Below are 20,811 nucleotides of genomic sequence, written 5' to 3' on the forward strand. Positions count from 1 at the left end.
ATTAAACGAATGATGCCTGACTTTGTCATAGCTCTAGACAAAAACACAGAACTGATTCTATTATTATCTGCTTTGTTGTAAAAAGACACATTTGGAAAAACCACTCAATCTAACAAGAACAAACAACCAAAAGGCCAATAAAATCAAAGAATACAAAAAAACCTTTCAACTGCATTTTAGATAGCGTCAGTTTACGCTACCGAAATAATCACTTCCAGGCGGGACCCTTCCCGGAGGGATCGCCTATCAGTTTCAATTACTATCGACCGTGTGCATGATTCGTGTGTGCAACTGAATCCATCACTCAGCCGCGCTGCTGAACCGAACCGAATCCGGCAAGCGAACGCGTGTACTATCATTTGAGAAGCGGCCTACGTCAGTCGGTGGTGTGACATCTGAACTGCACTTCGCCTGCCGCAGGCAGGCAAGAATGAATGACTAGAGGAGCACACATCGATAAACTAGCACAAGCAGAACTAAAACACACACACGGAACGGAACGAGCTGGAAGTTGAATTCAGTACGGCCGACCTAATATGCATGTCAGTCAGTTAAAACTCTTGATCTTTGCGGCTCCGGTTTCATCGAAGCCAGTCGTCGGAAGGTAGGCCGCAAATCGGCTGTCCCATAAAGTATAACACCGGCAGAGGTCACCCTACTAATGGTTCGTGGCGTTCATATTGGCAATCCGGTGCGGGGAATGAATTTCAAACGCGTTTTGGTTTACTAATGCAAGAGGCTTTAGTGCGAAATGGAGTCTACTTCACTGGATGGAAGCATCCAACCTTTAACAATACAAACTGGAGCTGTCCAAGCAGCTACTAGCAGCTACTTTTTCAGTATTGGCGACACAATTATTAAATTAAATAATGATTAACTTGTTACTGATATAACCGCTTAATTTGTTGGTGCAAATATGGTAACGTCGTATACAAGGCGCCTACGTCAATTCCTATCACGAAGGGGACGCATGGTTATTGGTTATTCATTAAGTAACGTTATACAGTAGCAGGTTTTCAAATCCACTTCCTGTAGAAATATCGCCATCGAAAATAAGGTGCCACCAAAAGCTGAATCATATCACAAAACACGAGTAGTGTGCTTTTACAGAAGAACGTTAGAGTTTGCTATCAAAATCACCAGCGCAAGGTGTCAGTCACACTTGTCGGACAAAACTTGGCTTTGATTCTAATAATAATTCCAAAACTGGAATTAGCACAAACGAAGCGAAAGAGAATCTTTCAAACTTAGATCAATTAGCAGATGCAGTGAAGTGTAAACTGACATGGTAGGTACGTGCTGGTTTCTCAACACTGGAGTAGCTTTCGCGTATGAATACCAGAAGCTTGCCAATTTATAGGTCATAGCTAAAGTTGTAAACTAAAAACGTACCATGTTATTTTCATCAATAAAAACATTGCATGCTAATTGCTCATAAAACGGCGTGAATTCAGATATTGGGTTACCATGAAAAACTGGAATGATTCATTCAACTTAGGCTCAAAATATGTATTACGTTGATAAAGCAACCTCTTCGGATGTAGTGATATCGCCAGATTAGTAATGTTTAACTATTGAGTCATTCGTAAACACCTCTGACTAATAGCAAAATTGCAGCTGTAATATACCCTAATTTCCGAAACAAATGAAAAAAAGGAAAAAAGCAAATTGAAAATTAAAAATGATTTGACACATAGAGGTTGACCAAAAAATAATTCCCTTAGAAGAATCTTGTTAGAGTAAAAGTGCATTTTATTTTTTATATTTCAATGATTCGGGCATCAAGTACTAGAATTCACGCTTAATGTAAGTTAATTATTTCAAGCCAAGTACCTAAATTTCCCTTTTCGCTTGAACTACTCCAGTCGCTTGCAGTTCCACCCTTCACGGAAAGAAATTCAATTTCGATATCATGAATAACGTCATGAAATCATAAATTGTGAATTGCTGTGAAATTATGACTGAACGGTCATATCATGTAGCACAAAATCATGGAAAATAATTCACGATCTTGTGCTGTATTGTACCGCAAAAAGGTCGGGATATCATGATTATTCCATGGTGTATTTTCATAAAACATAAGCTGAAATCCTCAATTGTCAAGAGTAATGACTCATTTTAGTCGCTTTAGACGCTCATTGTATTTCTATCCGTGTTCTTGTTCAGTTTACCTTTCAAATTCATCCAGTATTTCTCAATCGACCTTAGCAACATAGGGGAATTGGTCTGATCCCAGTCGTTGAGATGCTGCAGTGATTTCTTTAGCAAAGTTGTTTACCTTTACACTTTCCATAACTTTGCCGAAGAAACCATGTGTCTATCTACTAACACAAAAAAATGGACGTGTATCGAGCCTTTAGCGAACGCGAAACTCATAAAACGTATGCTTGCCGTACACTCATTTGGGTGGTTGGGGACAAGCGGAACCCGTACAAGTTTATAGTACTCGACTTGAGCTTTAAGATGAAGCGTTGATTTCATAAACCCGCTTGCCCCATTTTACCCCATGGGCTCGTCAAGCTATGGAAATTTAAAGCTTGAATAAGCGATAACTCAGCAAGTAAAGGTCCAAGAGATTTGCGGTCTTTTGCACAAACGTGTATTTTGAGAGCTTCGATAATTGCCTAGAATATTGTATTCTTGTAAAATGCAACTAACAAAAGCTAAGGATGAAAAATTTTTAAAGAAGTTTTAAAGAATATGCCTTATAGTTCAGCACTCGATAAAGATAGAAATTTTATTTCTTCAGCAAAGTTGCTTGTTTTACCTTTGTTATAGTATATAACAAAGGTTTAAAAATTGGTCGAAAAACACGAAGTTGATCCGAGGCCCAGAGGGCCGAGTCACATATACCAATCCTTAGAGCTCGACGAACTGAGCAATGTCTGTGTGTGCGTGTGTATGTGTGTGTGTGTGTGTGTGTGTGTGTGTGTGTGTGTGTGTGTGTGTGTGTGTGTGTGTGTGTGTGTGTGTGTGTGTGTGTGTGTGTGTGTGTGTGTGTGTGTGTGTGTGTGTGTGTGTGTGTGTGTGTGTGTGTGTGTGTGTGTGTGTGTGTGTGTGTGTGTGTGTGTGTGTGTGTGTGTGCAGCTCATTTTCTATCGCCTGTTTCTCGGATATGGCTGAACCGATTTATGCGCTATTAGTCTCATTTGAAAGGTATTATTGCCTAGTATATCACTATTGAATTTGTTTCGTGGTCCGACGTTTCGTTTAAAAGTTATGAGCAAAAATGTGAAAATCACGTGACACTATTTTCTCCGGAACCACACAACCGATTTTAATGATCTTAGTACCAAATGAAAGCTCTTGCTAAATTATAAAAATTTTCAGGAAGTTTTATTGAAAACAAACATGTAGTTTAAAAGTGATGCTTAAAAACGTGTTTTGAGACGGTAATAATTATCGCCTGTTTCTCAAAGATGGCCAAGACGATTTATGCGCTATTAGTGTCATTTGAAAGGTAATATAGCTGGATAGATCATTATTGAATTGTTTTTTGATTGGACTTTTAGTTTGAAAGTTATGAGCAATCGAAGTTACACGTTAAAATTTACAATACTTTATAGCGATTTTAACCAAGATAATCTATCTAGTTTCAATTGTTTTAGTATTAAACGAGAGGTCTTAACACTGCAAATGTATTTGTCAAATTTCATAAGGATTGGTTCTATTGGTCAAAAGATATTTAAAAATGATTGATGAAATTTATTCAAGAAAACTTTAATGACCAAACCTTTAATGGGACCAAACCTCAAAAATAGAATACTATAGTAAAAATGTGTAATTTTTCAACGGGTTTTTCTTTGGAGCAGTTAATTAATAAAATATAGCACATTTTCTTACACTTTTAGGGTGACCGTGAATCCGCTTAAAAGGGTGACACAAATTTTTATTTTTTAAACGCGTCCAAAAAAATAGCGTCTTCACAAAAATTGTAGAACACACTAAAATAAGCAATTTTGCTGCAAATAGTAACTATCTATCTCTTACTGGTTGCGAAATTTAATGATTTGTTTAAAGAAACCACTTTAAAATCAAGCAAAGCAAAGCCATGGGTGTAAACGTCCTTCAGAAATCGACCCTTCTTTATCGACAGACTTCGCGGCCGGTTATTAGAGTACAGGAAAATTACGGGCTAGGGCAAAGATCCTATTCACTCTGTAACGGCACCGATCAGTCGAGATTCGAACATACGACGATTGGCTTGTTAGGCTAGCATTGTGCCCCGAAGCTAACAGCCACTTTAAAATCAGTTCTGCTCAAAAATTCTGTACACGCTGTTTTCATTGCTTTCATATGTTCTATAAAGTTATTTAGTAGGTTAAAATACACAATGAAGATTATTTATCGCTAGGATGCATATGGATGATAACTAGCACAGCATTAACAAACAGTTGAATTAAGTTCCGAAGACGTGTCGATTTCTGTATGATCATTTCCAGCTCAAAACACTAAAAAAAGTCATTTTTACTCGACTATTTTCGATTGGAATTCGAATTTGAATGTGAAAATAGTTTCTTTTTAAACCTAATAAAAATTTTCCATGTTTATCTGTAAGTAAAAAATAAAAAGGTTTGACAAAACGGATCTTTTTTTAAAAACGGGAGTACTACCACTAATCGTATCAATCGGCACCAAATCTAAGATTTTTCCTTTCTGACCTAAAATGAACAATCTGACAAAATTTGGTTCAAGTCCGATTACACGGTTATCGGATACTTTGCATGTGTTGACTCTAATAGATAATTTATTTATAATTTATTTAGATTTCACATCTGAATAACTTGAGAACGGCTGGGCATAAGAAACAGTTTATATATGAATTTAGTTCAAAGTGATACATATATAATTTGACTCTGACAGTTTTATGAAAATCACAAATTAAAATACAAAACAAAAATAATATTTGTGCTGGAAATGCCCATATCAAATGGTATGGTATAACAAAGGTTCCTTTCACCACTAGGTGGATTAAATCGGGTTTTTACAATATTTACAACTTTGCCGAAGAAACTTTGTCTGTATGTATTTCCTAAAACAAAAAGTTATTTTTTATTTTCATTATAGACGAACTTTTGACAGTTTTCGATTAAGGAGGATATTCATACGAATAAAAGTGCTGAAGACCATAAGTGATCAAATGAAAGCAAAAGACACTAGGAAAAAAGTTCCGCTTTTCGCCCTTTTGGACCACTGCACAGTGGTTATTAAATATTAATACAAACAACTTTGTCAAAGACACCATACTTGTATCTCTTCATGGAAATTATCTATGAAGCGTTATTCGTGGACAAACCCTTTAAAACACTTTTTAAACCCTGACTTATTATGGTCAATCTTTACGTGTTCATAGTGTTCTAGAAAGTTGTTTATCTCGCTAAAATCAACGTTTCTGTAGAACATTATTATATGTTATTTGCTAAAGTTTCGGAGTTTTTGAGCTTTTTTGGTGAAAAATAGTATTTCTTTGAGCTTAAATGGTGGCAGAACAAACAGGTCCTACTTAAAAGTACAACAAAAAACTTGTAAAAGCAAGGGTCAATTAACTGTATCTGTTTGTATCCTCAAAAGTTACAGTTGTTTTGAAAATCCAGCCCATTATGATTTTGTTCTTTTGAAAACCCAGGTAACCAATAAGCATTTCCAATGCAATTTAAAAGCAAGCCAATAAGCATTTAAGTTGCCTTAAATGCTACTTAAATGCTATTTTGGCAAAATATGCGGCTACTTTACTGCTAGTCCTCTTATAGTGCTGACAATGCTTATTTGCAGCTAGTTACCAACAAGAAGAATTTAAATAGAATTGTGGATACCAATTTACAACAGTTATGCTGTCAAAAAACTGATAAACAACAACCTGCAGTATAAAACGCCAGGGATGCTAATAAACGACTGATTTACTGCTTATTTTAATGCTTATTGGTTACCTGGGAAGACATCAATCGAAGGAATTGAACAAAATAAACTTAAGTTAGTTATTTGGAAGCGTTTCTCTTATTAATTACGTCAAATAATTTTAGGTCTTCATTCATTTTCGACTCGAAAATAGGCGAAAAACTTGCTGGTAACTTAACTTGTTAGAAAGAGATTGTCGAACTAAACAAAATGGCGTTTATTGATCCGAAATACAGTTTAATTGTTCTGTTAGCATGACTGAGATAGATTTTCATAACAACTGTAACTTTTGAGGATACAAACAGATACAGTCAATTGACACTTGCTTTTACAGGTTTTTGGTTGTACTTTTAAGTAGGACCTGTTTGGTGTCTGCCATCATTTGCCACCACAGAAAATATTTAAGCTCAAAGAAGTACTGTTTTTCACCAAAAAAGCTCAAAATCTCCGAAACTTTAGAAAATAACATATAATAATGTTTTACAGAAACGTTAATTTTAGCAAGATAAACAACTTTCTAGAACACTATGAACACGTAAAAATTGACCAGAATAAGTCAGGGCTTAAAAACTGTTTTAAAGGGTTTACGTCCCCGACGTCAAAAATTATGGTACTTGCAGTTACACTTTTAGCTCTATCTCGACTTATCTTCATTCGATTTTTATGTAATTGGTCTTAAAAGAACCACATTTTAGATTGGCCTTTGATGAAAAAATAAGTTGATAAATTATGGTTCCATTTTCCTGGAGATATTCCAGATTGCATTGGGATTTTTTTTGACGTCATAAGAAGCATGTGAAATAAAACTAGAAATCTGCTTAACAGAGTGCGCAAAAGTTATCCATTTCATTTATGGTCAATAAGAATGAATCTTACTCTGCAGAGTGCAAGTTCATGTCCCACACTTCGGAACATCCGGTATCGGTTCTACCGGAACTGAAAATTGGTCGTTTTGAATTCTCTTCAATAATATGGCAAATGGAGTATCAAATCAATGGATTTTTCAACGCAAGTCTTTGCGTGGACTTTTGGATGTATTTTGACCCGATCTGTACATTTCGGAATATCCGTTGTCGGTTCTATGGGAATTCGAATTTGGCCATTTTGAAGTTTCTTTGGAAATATGGGGTACTTTGCAGACCGCAGCTACAGATTGCTTGCTAAAGGAGTACCCGAAAACTTTGACCACTTCTTGTTATTTTACAGTCTTTCTAATCAATGTGGTCGCATAAATAAACTGCAAAAATAAGCGGAGAACGTATTTGACAAACATTAACTAAAGTGGTGAATGACCCTTTGGGTTAAAACCACTCAAAAAAAAAAAAAAAAAAAAAAAAACATTAACTAGGGTCATTCCACGCGTCCGAGGTCCAAGTAATCGACCTTCACGGATTTGAACAAAATTTTGTCAGATTGTTCATCTTAAGTAAGAAAGTAAAAATCCCAAGTTTGGTGCTGGTTGGTTCTCCCTACGATTAATGGGAGCACCTCCTTTTTAAAGAAAAGACCCGTTTCTGTCAAACCCTCTCATTTTCTTTTGCCTATATCTTCAGAAATATTAGGTTTTGGAAAAACTACTTTCACATTTTCAAAGAAAATTGCTCAAGGAATCCGAAAAAATACCATAGAGCACCGTGAAGGTACCATATTCTGCGCAGTTATGACATTTTTATGATTCTCCCGCTATTATAAGTATTCTACATTTGTAATAACAACGTTGATAGCAGCAACGTGTTGAGCTACAGTCTATAATATCTAATAAAAAAATATGGGTATTAAAGGTCGACCAACAATTGAGTATATTTTTCGTTATGTAAACTTATCCACGGTGCCTAATTCTACGCACTTTCTTGTGCATGTTCCTGATTTGGCGTAAATTTTGTCTCAATTCTGCGCACCTACAACAACAGCAACAAAACTTACTTATTTCCTGTAGTTTCTGCCTTTAAACGCTAAAAGCGCACCAAAAATCCGGCAATAACCATTACCATAATTAAATCTATGAATCCGCCTTCTTGTGGCACAGGAATATTGTTGTTAGTTTGATTGACTCATTTTAAAAATTAAGCTCTCGATACCGTGAAGGCGAATTGATTCTGTTTTTCTGTATACTGAATATCACATATTAGACTAACTAGGCTTAGCCACACCCCCCGCCCTTGTTCCGCCAAAGATGCATATTTTGTTACCCAAATTTTTCTACATAACAATTAGGGAAAAGTTCTATACAGTACTGGACAATATAAAGTACGCACCCGCTCTCATACTATATAACACGCGGTATCTTTTTTATTGTCAAACATATGAACTCGGTATATTTGGACAAATTGTAGTATTTTCAATGCTTTAAACGATTTATGTATCGTTATATATAAACATTAGCTATTTTGATCAAGCTATTGTATAGTTCTAGAAAAAGTCAATTTTTAGTTGGTCATAATAAAGGACGCACTACTAATATAATGACTGCACAACGCCGCCTACTGCATACGAATAGTTTCCTCGCCATCACACTGCAGCGAAGTGTCAAAACAAATTGTTTGTGATTGATTTTTCATTACTGGTGCGCGTTTTTATCTGGTACGATGTCAAAAAATCAAGTTTGTGAAGATATGCGTAAACTTATCGTTAAAAATCGTAAGGAAGGTTTCTCGAATAGAGAAATTGCTCGAAGATATGAAATTAGTGAGGCAGGAGTACGAAAAACATTGAAAAAATATGAGGAACTTGGAAACGTGAAAGACCGGACTGAAATAGGAAGAAAGCGGAGGACTACAACCAGTGATGATCGCCTGATTCGTCGAAAAGTGGCTAAAGATCCGTTCTCTACCAGCCGAGTAATCCGAGAAAATACGAACTTAAATATTTCCGAACGAACTGTTCGTAGAAAACTGAAGAAAATGGGATTTAAAAATGGATTTGCTCAACTAAGGCCATTTATCCGAAATGTTACAGATTTGTTTATTTCATATTCAATATTTGTTTTTAAGTAATATTAATTTGTATAGGATCAAACGTCTTAAATTTGCTCAAAAATATATCAACAAACCTCTGGAGTATAAAGCCTCTGTATAAAACATCTTCTGAAAGTACATCTATAAAGCTAATTTTTGTTCGATCACTTTGAATAGTTATCTACTATAAATAATGAGAAAAGCATGAAAGTTTCAAGATGTGGTAAGTGCGTACTTTATTTTGTCCAGTACTGTATACTCGGACACTTTAGGTTTTCATATAGAACTCAAAGAAATACCGGCTTTATTACATCTGTTTTCCCTTTAATGTGGTGAAGAAGCAAAAAATACAAAGCAAAAAATTTTGCGCTACAAGGTTAATTTTGAACGTAGATAGAATTTTGTATACAAATTAGCTGAAATCGAAAACTGTCCCCTATGCTCGGACATGATAAATTGATCTATTAAAACCTGCACCAATAGAAGAAAAGGATCCTAGAGCAATTTAAAACTCCAGCACAAATCTTGTGAGTTCTATTCAGTTCTTTTCACATAAAATGTTGTTGAGAGCGTGCGTGCGTGAATGCGTGCGAAAGTGTACGCGGCAACTCCATTTACAACGCACGGTGATAGGTCGAATCAAACTGATATTTTCCTGAAAAATTTTTCTGATTTTTTCTACCTTTTGCATTGCTTATCTAATTTTATTTCACATAAGAATTAAATATAGAGCAATTCTAGCCAACGTAAGTATATTGCGCTGATTACTTTACTGTCCAGTCATAGAGGACAAGTTGTTGGTGTCCGGCCATACAGGACATGTCACAGTTTCAAAACATACCTAAGTTTTTTCTTCCAAATCTTGTATTTTCATGTAAAATTTAAAATGTTTCGGAAAACAAGTTTGCCAAGCCAACGTTCAGAAATATTGCATCTATAATTTATTAAAAACATTTGCAACTGCATTCTTATAAAATTTACTCGATTCTCTTTGTTTTAATGATTGAACCGTTTGACGGTTCTTAATTGTTTACCTTTTGAAACAAAGGCGTCATAATTGGGTCACCTAAAATCGTGTAATTTATTATTGTATTAAGCATGGATTTCAGAATATTTTTATCAATCTTGCATTTTGAGAAATCCTAGTGTCCGGGCATAGAGGACTTCCTCTACTCGCGTTTTTAAGCAAGCAATCCGCAATTTCTTATAAAAAACCAAGCGCAAAATTACTTTTTCTTGAAAAATACTTTGCGCTTTCATGGAGGCATGTATATAGTATATAATAAAGTTTTCCTTAGCGGTGTTGCCAACTTTTCAGTTTTTTATAACAGTTTCGTAACAACCGATTTCCGGGGGGCTCCGTAGCCGCAAGTTTACGGAGTCTGCTTTGACAAGCGAGTGGTCACGGATTCGAATCTTAGTAGGAGCAGGTCATTCGATGTCAAGTGACTTTAGCATGGGTTTATTCTCAGGCCCCTTATTACCCTTCCTTCATGCTGGTTTCTATATGACCCCCTTAAAAGCAGTCTTGACAGTGCAAAAAGCCACTCTTATAGTTAAAATGTACTGGACAAGCCTCGCCAGAGATTGCTGTACCGTGACTGCTGGTAATTCCGCGCACTTAAGGCGCAGACAATGTTATGATCTGTGTAAAAAAATCAAATGGAGAGTTAGAATAACCATAACTTCACCATCGGATAGCATTTTTAGTCCTTTTTATGAGAAAAATATGACAGTTGAAGTAAAGTTCCAATAAACAAGAAAAAAATGTTTCAGCCGGTTACGTGTCAGTGCACATAATTCCACGCACTAATTTATGACTTGATTATAATTCCGCTCAGACGCGTATACATAGACACAAAGTCTAAAAAAAGTCCATAGGCAAAATCAGTCTAAAATTGAAACGAGTACATTTTAGATCCGGACGTCTGGTAGGAACTGGAACCATAGACAAACAGACTTAGCAACACAGACAAGCCATAATAAGAAAGAGTGCTTATAATGACACATGGCAACTAGGTACTAAATAAGAAATGGACTGTATTCATCAACGTTAATAGATTAAAACTGCATAAAAGCCGGAAAATGGCTCAAGCTAAAATGTTTGGCCAAATTTACTTGGATACCCTCTAGACAGCAGATACATTACACGATCGCTACATTTTAAAATTATCTTAGTGATAATAATTAGATTGATCACTAAAATTTGCTTCTTTATTTTTCTTTCACACATATTTACAATTGTTGAAAAGGTATTAAACGCGTTCAGCGTAACTCGATAGTTTAGAGTTTTATTCTCGTTTGTGATGCTGAAATTACGCCATTTCACATTGGTCCAAAACTAAAAAAACAAATGACGATCGATCTCTATCTGGACTAGAAAACGTGCGCACTTGAATTTTGAGTAGGAAAAGTGTTTGTGAAACCTTTGCAAGTGATGCTTAAAATTGATAGCTCTATCGTTTGGTGAAATTTAACTTAATCAAAAGTTCCCCCCCCCCTAAAAGCAAAATAAAAAATTTATTTTTCGTCATTTTCCATATAACACATTGATGTGTTCTGCAAAGTTTTAGAGCAAATTATCATAAGAAATTTTGCTGAAGACAGTAACCATCTATCTCTTTAGCGAAGATAGAAAAATCCGAAGATTGAAAAAATCGTTAAACTCAGTTACTCAGTTACTTTTAGTTCTTTTTATAGTTGTTGTATGACTTTTTCATATTCTACAAAATTGTACAAATAGTAAAAATACACAACTATGTTAAATATAGTATACCACTATCTTTGCTTTTTTAGGAGCTGTAGAACTTTCAAAATAAAAATCACCCAATTTCGACCCCGATTTACTCAACTAGTATGTATCGGCAGAGGGTTACGAATGAAACCTTCTGGGTTTCGTAGCATTTTTCATTTAGTGTCTGGTTCATGTGATTACTTAGCTACCGGCTGCCGATAGTCGGGTAATTCGGGGTCAAAATTGGAGTATTTTTTATATTAAAGGTTCTACAGTTCCTAAACAAGCAACGATAGAGTTATACTATATTCAGCAAAATTTCTTATAACAATATGCTCTAAAACTTCACAGAACACATCAATGTGTTATATTGAAACTGAAGAAAAATGAGTTTTGTATTTCACTTGTAGGGGGATTAATCAAAAGTTGAATTCCACCAAACGATAGATCTTTTAATCTTAAGAAACTCCCCAGTAAACCATTTGGTTTGTATATCTCGATTGCAACTGAGATATACGAAATCATATCTGAACGAAAAAGTTATATTTCACGCCATATAAGAGCATATATGTACCAAAGTGGAGGCAATATACGTGCGAAAATTTCGACAATTATTTGTAATTCTATTTTGCGTAGTTTTTATAACACGCAACTAAATACTCCTGAATATATGATTAAGATATAATCAAATATTGCTATCGTTTATACTGCTTTATAATTCACAGTCTAGAATTGTATATGAAGACACGCACGACTGCAAAACAACTTATTGTTCACTTCGATTTGACATACTCTAACCATTATACAATTTCAATGTGAAATTGACATGAAAACGATTTAATGTGAACTTTCTATTACGATTTTGTGTTATCTGGGTCTTGCAAAGGTTCCACAAGCCTAAAGCCAAGATTTCCTACTCAAGACTCTAGTACGCACGTTTTGGTTTGCTGGTTTTAGATCACTGTGCATTTGGTGCTTTTCATTCCGTAAGGTACTGACCGGAATCCTGAACATTTTCTCAGATTTCCGTACTGAACAACCGTATTTGACTTTCTTCAACATGTCTACAAAGTTTTCTGAAGAGAAATGCATATTCTGCTATCCATTTTTCCCCGATATGATCCTGCTACATCCGCGCGGAATATTATAAACAACACTAATTTATCTGCTCTTAATTCCGCTCACAACAAATCTTTAAACAAAACAAACAGAAAAATGAGTTATTCATAACTATTTCCATAAAACAGTTAAATGTATATCTAGCGAAAAAAAACCTTCCGATAATTTAGACCGCCGCTTTGAACAATTGTTAAGAAAACATTCGGAAATCACGTTTTGGTCAGCGTGCATTGAAATAGTCTTTGGTTTGGACAGACTAACGAAGCAAAAGTTGTCAGTTTTTAAAAAAACAATAAAGGAACATGGTGTACCATGATAGTATACTTACTACGATGTTTTAGTAAAATTTACTGTTGAAAAATTGTTTTTAGGGTGAGTGCGCGGAATAGTGTGCTGCGCGGAATTACCCGCAGGCACGGTAATTGGAGACTGTACTGTCATTGAGGAGCAAGGTGGATAAAGTAGATATTGAAGGAAGGGTAAACCCCACTACACGCAAGCACGCATAAAATTTAATAAGCATATCGGTCATTCAATTGCGATTATAGCAGAAAAATGCAGTGCATGTTATACAGCAGACACCCGGGCGATATCACAATAGATCAACGATACTGGTCGCAGTGATGAGTCCATACAGGAAAAAAACCAACCGGAAGAAATATCACGAAAATCCATTATTTTTCGACCTTCCAGAGTAGTGTCTCCCCTTAAAAATGGAACGTTACCCAAATCCAATAAACCAAGTATTGACTTCTGTGGTCCTGTACTCATCAAATAAGATATATTTGATTAAATAAGTCAGTTCCCTCACCCCGAAACCATCATTGTAGTCTTTGTCTGTTTTTCTTTCTTGTTGGATACATTTTCCACTGCAAATAGCTATTTGAACTATATGCTTTAATTTGAACTATTTATTATAAGCCAAAGCTACACCAGGGTGTCCTATCGCTATTTGGGTGAGTGCTTTCCACTTGCTGATTAATGGCATGGTCCCAATAAGGAGTTATGTAACGAATAACGAATCTGAGGGTTGTATTAAACCCCTATGTAAGAATGCTTTCCTTTTTCTGAAAGAGTGGTACGCATTAGGTGCTCTCCCGTATTCTGTTCTGTAGACTGAGACCGTTAGCGGAGTCCTTTGTAGGCGAGTGCCAAATTGAGTTTCGAGAGAGACGCTCTACGATGGATCAGATGTTTACCCTGCATCAATTACTAGACAGCAAGTTCCGAAAGTACAACTTGCCGACTCATCATCTATTAGGGGACATTGAGGCGGCGTACGACTCAATTAAACGAAATGAGCTGTGACTGATAATACTAGAGCATTGCTTTTAGATTTCCGATGAAGCTAGTTTCGCTGATTCGTGCATCACTGGACAGATCAAAATCATGCATCAGAATAGCAGGTGAGACCTCAGTCACTTTCGTGACGTTGAATGGACTGAGAAAAGGGGGGCACTCTCTAACCTGCTATTCAACATTGCCTTGGAAGATGCAATAAGAAGTGCAAACGTGTAAAGAAACGGGACTATCATCACGAAATCTCAAATGCTTGTTGGTTCTGCGATATCATAGGAATCAATCGTAGAGCTGATTGGTAGGCAACGGTGGAACAATATGAAGTAGTGGAGTAATTCTTACATCTTCATACGCTCGTAACATGTGACAACGATGCAAGTCACGAAGTAAATCGCGCTTTGTACGGATTACGTAGCCAACTGATGTCCCGTAGTTTGCACAAAACTGGCGCTCTACAGAACACTAACCCTTCTGGTGGCCCTTCACGAACATGAATCATGGACACTAAAAGAAGTTGATCGACGAGTACTTGAGCGTAAATTTCTGCGATCAATACTTGATGGAAAAATGGAAAATTGAGTGTGGTGCAGACGCATGAACCACGAGCTGTATCAAGTGTATAAATATGCTGATATAGTAAAGGTAGTATAATTTGATGGGCTGGACACGCGGCCAGAATGTCCAATGAAAGAGTAACCGAAACTATTTTTAGCAGAGAACCAGGAAGAGGCTGTAGACTTCGGGGCAAACCCCGCACCCGATGGTTGTGCGCTGTCGAGGACAATGCGCGTACAGTACTGGAGAACCATAATTCGTTCGACGCAAGATCGATAACGAATCGTCGCCACTAAAGGAAGATGAAGAGGTACGCAGTAACAAAGCAAAGAGTCGTTCACCAATTTGCCTTGCTGTTTTAAATGATATTTAAATGTCCCGTTACGAGACCGCAGTAAGTAACTAAGTTATTGTTTTGTACGGTGATATAAATTTCTTTGATCGAACTGTTCAATTATTTTTCCAGATGTTATCTATCATCAATTTTTCCCATTTCTATAGTTCCATTGTACGTTTTCATCCATTGAAAAATAGGTAAAATATGACATAATTATAAAAATAAATACAGTAATGTTCCGATTTTGTCAGCTCCCGATTTTATCTACCCCCAATTTTATCAGCTTTTTGTCCCGATTTTGTCAGCCTATAAATTTTGTTTAACTTTTGTGCTTTTAAACATGATTTATAAAACTTTTCAGCCTGCTTGAAACTAGTCTGATTCTCTGGGGAGAGTTTTTGAATAAAATGATGCCTTCTTGCGAGTAATTCGGAGTCAAAATTAGGGTATTTTTATAGTAAAAGTTCTATAGTTCCAAAACAAGCAAAGATAGAGATATACTGTATTCAGCAATGCTGTGTATTTTTACTATGTACAACTTCGTAAAACAGGAAAAAGTCATACAACAACTACAAAAACAACTAAAATAGAAAAACTGATTTTAACGAATTTTCGTTTATGAGAAATAGTATTTTTCTATCTTTGCTGAAGAGATAGAAGATTACTGTCTTCAGCAAAATTTCTTGTAATAATATGCTGTAAAATTTTGCACAACACGTCAATGTGTTATATTGAAACTGAAGAAAAATAATTTTTTTATTGCACTTTTAGAGGGATCCGAAATTTGAATTCCGCTGAACGATAGAACTTTTAATTTTAAGAAACTCCTTCAAAGATTCCATAAACATAACACCAAGTTTTTCTGCTCAAAGCTAATGCGCACCAAAAAAGGTTCTGGACCAGTATGCTGTGCCCGCTTCATTAAGCTTTCGGTAGACCAATTAAGGGTTAAAATTAAATTTTTCGTCTTCGATATTGCAAGGTCTTAAGTCTTGAATTTTGAAAAAAAAAATCCGATTTTGTCAGTTTCCCCACCTTACTGTATTTAATGTTGGGCCCAGGATAGTCATAAAAACAATGTTATGTTCGCAATAAAAACTTCCTTAGGCTTTCACGAGAAAAATTGACATCATCGCTATTTTCTCCGTCTATTATAGATTTCCCACTCACCATTCACACATCATTCATAAATCATCATTCATAAATCAAAACTAAACCACATGGGATATAAGTCAATCATTTTCAAATCCGTATACCTACGAGACACGTGAAAGCTGTTGTTACTAAAAATAAATTTGTTGCCAATTTTAGATCATCGTTTGCCAAAAAGGAAAAGTTAGTCTCACAAGAAAAAAAAAATGTGGCTAATTTTGGATAACCATCACAAATTGTTTGCGGAGACAATAGATGAATGATCCGGCCCGAGGGGGGGAAAATATTTTGAGCCTATTTTTGGATAGACATCATAGTAAAATTCAGGTCGATCGCAGGCACAGTGGACCAAATAGTAGCTTTTAGGAGGGATAGTGATTTTTTGATAAATCAATCAAAAATTAACTTAGAAAGAAATTCAAATTGTTCAAGAAATTGTACCTTTTTCATGTTTTAGTTCAAAAGCATTGTGACAAATGAATAACTTTCAAATTTTTTTAAAAAACAATATTAATAGCTATAATTTTAAGAATCCCAAGATAATTACGATCATTCAAAAATGTATACAAAAAGCAGTTACAAACAAAATTTATTCACAAACACATAATTTTGTATAAATTCTGTTTACGTCATTCGAAATTCCAGTTATAAAACCTAGTACGAATAATGTCGATTTCATTCATAAATCAAGCCAAAACACACAGGAGGTACGGCTGCTAACCCCTAGGAGCCTAGAAAACACGTGCCTACAATTGTTGCTAAAAATAAAATGTTGCGAATTTTAGATACGCTCGCCGTAATGAAAAATTGGTCTCACAATTGATGGATAACTATCGCAAACTGTCTAGTCTGTCTGGATCTGGACAGCGGATCAATGACTCCACGGGGGGAATATTTGGGCCTATTTTTTGGCGGATAGTAAAATTCAGGTCGACCACGGGCACAGTGGTCGAAAATGTCCGAAATTTTCGGAGGGATAATTAATTTGTTTTCTAGAGGCCATGTAAGCCTTACATTATATGAGAAAGAAATCTTGTTTAATCTTGATTTTTATGCAAAAAATTTGCTCTTAAATACCTTGAAGGTGCCGCAAAACTAATTTCGAAATTAATTAATTGTTTTTCAGACATGGAAAAAAATATAAAAAGACTGTTTTCAACAAAATGAACTTAATGATGAAGCCTGCAAGGCAGTAGAGCTGCCTGTTATCCATTTGTTTTCAGCACGTGCAGCACGTTCCTCACCTTTGGATCACTGTGCAGCGTAATCAATTATAAAAAATCTGCCACAGGTTACATGATCATTAATCATAGCTCGTCTAGACTGAATGAATTTGCTCAGCCTAATTATTAATCATTATGTCCGTGTTTACTATTGACTGTAAACACCGCAAATATTTCGCTTTGTATCAAAGCGCCTATATTTAGCTTCCATAGGAAGATAACCGATTTCGACCGTCGTCGTCGGAACGACCGTCAGTCCAGAATGGTTTCTGCATATCACAGAGCGCATCTTGCTGACGTCGATTCCCCCGGTCCCAATTTTTATGATGTTAGTACACATACGATCGGTACTGTGCCGGGAGAATGCCTACCGCGCAGCGTAATCTTCGGAGCGAGAGTCTGCGAGTTTGCAGGCAGCAAAGGCAGAGCATACATTCGGTCTATCGGTTTGCGAACTTACCCTACTCCCACAGCATCCGTTCCCAATCCTACGCGAGCACAGCACTACGGCAACAGAAGCGCAGCTTAATGAAAAAGTACTACACAACAACAACAACAAAAAACATCAGTTTGCTCGCGCACTTTCGTTGATTTCTGATTCCGAACCTTCGGCAGCCGGTGGTAAGTACGGTGTTCGGTGGTTCAACGCTCGCTGATCACGTTTCAATCAAGGTCTTTTCACAACTGTCACTCGGGTCCGGTATAGTTACATTCGGATTTGCTGCATATGCACTTTGCTAATTAGAGTCGTACACTCGAACCAAACCACAGTACCCGATTCGAAGCCAAAAGTTTTCAATTTACATTAAAATAATCGACGACTGACGGGATGGCCCAGCAAAGCCTGAAGCTAATCTGAGCGTTCTGCAGTGCGCACCACTAGTGACTGATGCGTTTGCGCAAACGCCTCAATTAGAATCACTCGCGGCGATTTCCACTATTACGGAGCACTTCTCGAACTCGGACTCAAAAGTTGTCGTTTCGGTGACCGAACTGTCCCAGCGCAGGCAGCGCAAACAGGCCTATAGGAGCAAGCGGACGGCCCACATACACTTCCAATTTTGCCGTTTGCATTCAGAACGGAACCCGGCTGTGATGTTCCCTAGCTTCGACTGGCTTTTTTGTCACACTCGTTCTTGCTTGTTGTTGATTGAATTAATATTAATTTATAAACATTCCCCGTTCGCCGCCGGTTACTGGCCCCACCGAAACCGATTCGGCTCTCACTTTCCCTCCGCGGGATCCGTCCGTCGTCAGCCGAGCTGTCCTTCTACCATTGAAGTCAATTTCATTCCATACTCCATTTAGTTGATCTAATAAAAAACCATTCCAAAGTCACAGAAAGTGGTCTCGAGCTGATCGGTTCCAATCGTAGAACCCCCGGTTGATGGTGGCGATGATGGCAAGGGACAGTTCGGGACGCACACACCGTCGTTCACGCGCAATAAACTCCTTCGCTCTGCACCGCGCCGCTAGAACCGACAGCAAACCATGCGTTTCAATGGAGGAATTCAAAGAAGAAACACGTCCATCCGCGCCAGCGATTCCACTGCTACTCATCAACAACATCCACCACCGCCGGACCGACGACCAGCTGCCCTGAACGTTGTCAACAATTGCTCTCTTTCGCCCCAACACCAGAGACCAGGAGGTTTTCTCATGATATGACTACTAGAAGCGACACACACGCTGCGGCTGCGGCTGGCTGTAGGTCTGGGTACCTCATCATCATACGTACGTACGGACAGACCTACGTACGAACGTATGTACGTACATTTGAAGAAAAAAAAACCGGTTCCCTTGTCACCGCTTCGACGCCGCACTGTATAGTGTACTGCCACCGACGGGCGTCAAGACGCTCCACCGTCGTCGTCGTCACTCGAATAAGCGTAAAAGTCAATACGTACAAACCACCGCGCGCCGCTGCTGCGTTGATCGCGGTCTCGCGGTTTACCGTCGTCGTCGTCGTCGTCGAGAGCAACCAAAGTCAACTCGCTGCGAGGCAGAACACGACAGAAGCTCGAATCAAGAAGGGAAACCAAGAGAATGAGAGCAAACAGAAAGCATGGGACGGACCAGCAGCGTTGGCAATAATGCGGGCTCGCTTTTGGTGTGTTATCAATCAGTAGGTATAATAAGTTCTATACTTTAGAGCACACAGTTTGATAGTGATTCGGCTTATGCATTTTTGATCATTTTCAGTTTATCACATAGTAGACCATGCAAAGTGGCAATTTTCAAAATTATCGCGCAGGTTTTGCACGAAAGGTTCCAGAATCAAGATCTCCCATCTTCCCAGAAAACTTTAAGGGAAATCTCACATGACGTTTATATTAAAAATTCATAACTCTTAAACCAAGGTAAAGCAACCGAATTTCTCAATAATCCAAGAAACCTATTATTCGCGAAAATTTTCCACGGGATTGGAGAGCTCCAAAAAAAAAATCGGAAAATACTAGAAGATTGCAACGATTTTTATTGAAACCTAGCTGACCCGACAAACTTCGTATTGCCACAAATTAAACTGTGTTGTACATAAATCGTGAATCTCGGATGACCTTAGTCACAATCTTGAGTTTTCTGAGTTTCTGAGGAGTTCATGGGTGTTTTAATATTCAAATTTTCCTCACAGTAAAGTAGAAAACAACTCCCCCCATTGCTTAGCCTGATAAAATAAAGCGGATAGGATGTAAATATTCGCCATCATTACAAACCATTTCACCGAATACCATTTTGCGGAACACCAAATCTCGGTTGACCATAACGCGGAATATATAGAGTTTCGCAGAGTACCATTTCGCGAAAAACCTTACGCGGGATGTACCATTTCACGGAACAACTTTTCGTGGAAAGTACCATTTCGCAGGGGTGACCCAACTAAAGGAAAGCAATAGAGGTCACAGGTCGCCGGCAACACTCGCGGCCTGTGTCCGTCTCACCCTGAATCATCTAATGTTACTATTGATAGTTTCGGGTGGTCTTGTTACTGACTAATGATTTATGAGAGTCTAAAATTTCTCGAGTTCCATTAATTTTTGAGTTACGCAAAAATTTCTGCTTTATTTGTATGAGAGTCCTAATCCACCTGCCACAGGGGTGAGAGGTCTCTAACTATCATAAAATAAATTCAAGACTCCAAAATCTCCCACATGCCAAATTTGGTTCCATTTGCTTGATTAGTTCTCAAGTTATAAGGAAATTTGAATTTCATTTGTATGGGAGCCCCCCCCCCCTCCTAATCAGGGGAGGGGTCTTAATTCATCATAGAAAAAATTTCTGTCCCCTAAAAGCCCGACATACCAAATTTGGTTCCATTTGCTTGAGTAGTACTCAAATTATAAGGAAATTTGTATTTCATTTGTATGGGAGTCCCCCTCCCCCTCTTAAAAGAGGAAAGGGTCGTAATTCACCATAGAAAAAATTTCTGCCATCTAAAACTCCCACATGCCAAATTTGGTTCCATTTGCTTGATTAGTACTCGAGATAAAAGGAAATTTGCATTTCATTTGTATGGAAGCCCACCCTGTTAAAGGGGAGATGGGT

General features: G+C 37.3%; 1 protein-coding gene across 5 annotated transcripts in view; it reads right to left on the reverse strand.

The window, feature by feature from the left end:
• The window catches only part of LOC128743682 (high affinity cGMP-specific 3',5'-cyclic phosphodiesterase 9A), a 360,716-nt gene extending 341,568 nt beyond the window's left edge, over positions 1 to 19,148 (reverse strand). For all 5 annotated transcript variants that reach the window (XM_053840308.1, XM_053840310.1, XM_053840309.1 and 2 more), the window contains exon 1: positions 17,729 to 19,148. The gene's annotated coding sequence lies outside the window, so the exon portion shown is untranslated. The remainder of the gene's footprint in view (positions 1 to 17,728) is intronic.
• Positions 19,149 to 20,811: the final 1,663 nt, after the last annotated feature.

This window comes from Sabethes cyaneus, chromosome 3, assembly GCF_943734655.1.
Source record: "Sabethes cyaneus chromosome 3, idSabCyanKW18_F2, whole genome shotgun sequence".
NCBI classification, from domain to species: domain Eukaryota; kingdom Metazoa; phylum Arthropoda; class Insecta; order Diptera; family Culicidae; genus Sabethes; species Sabethes cyaneus.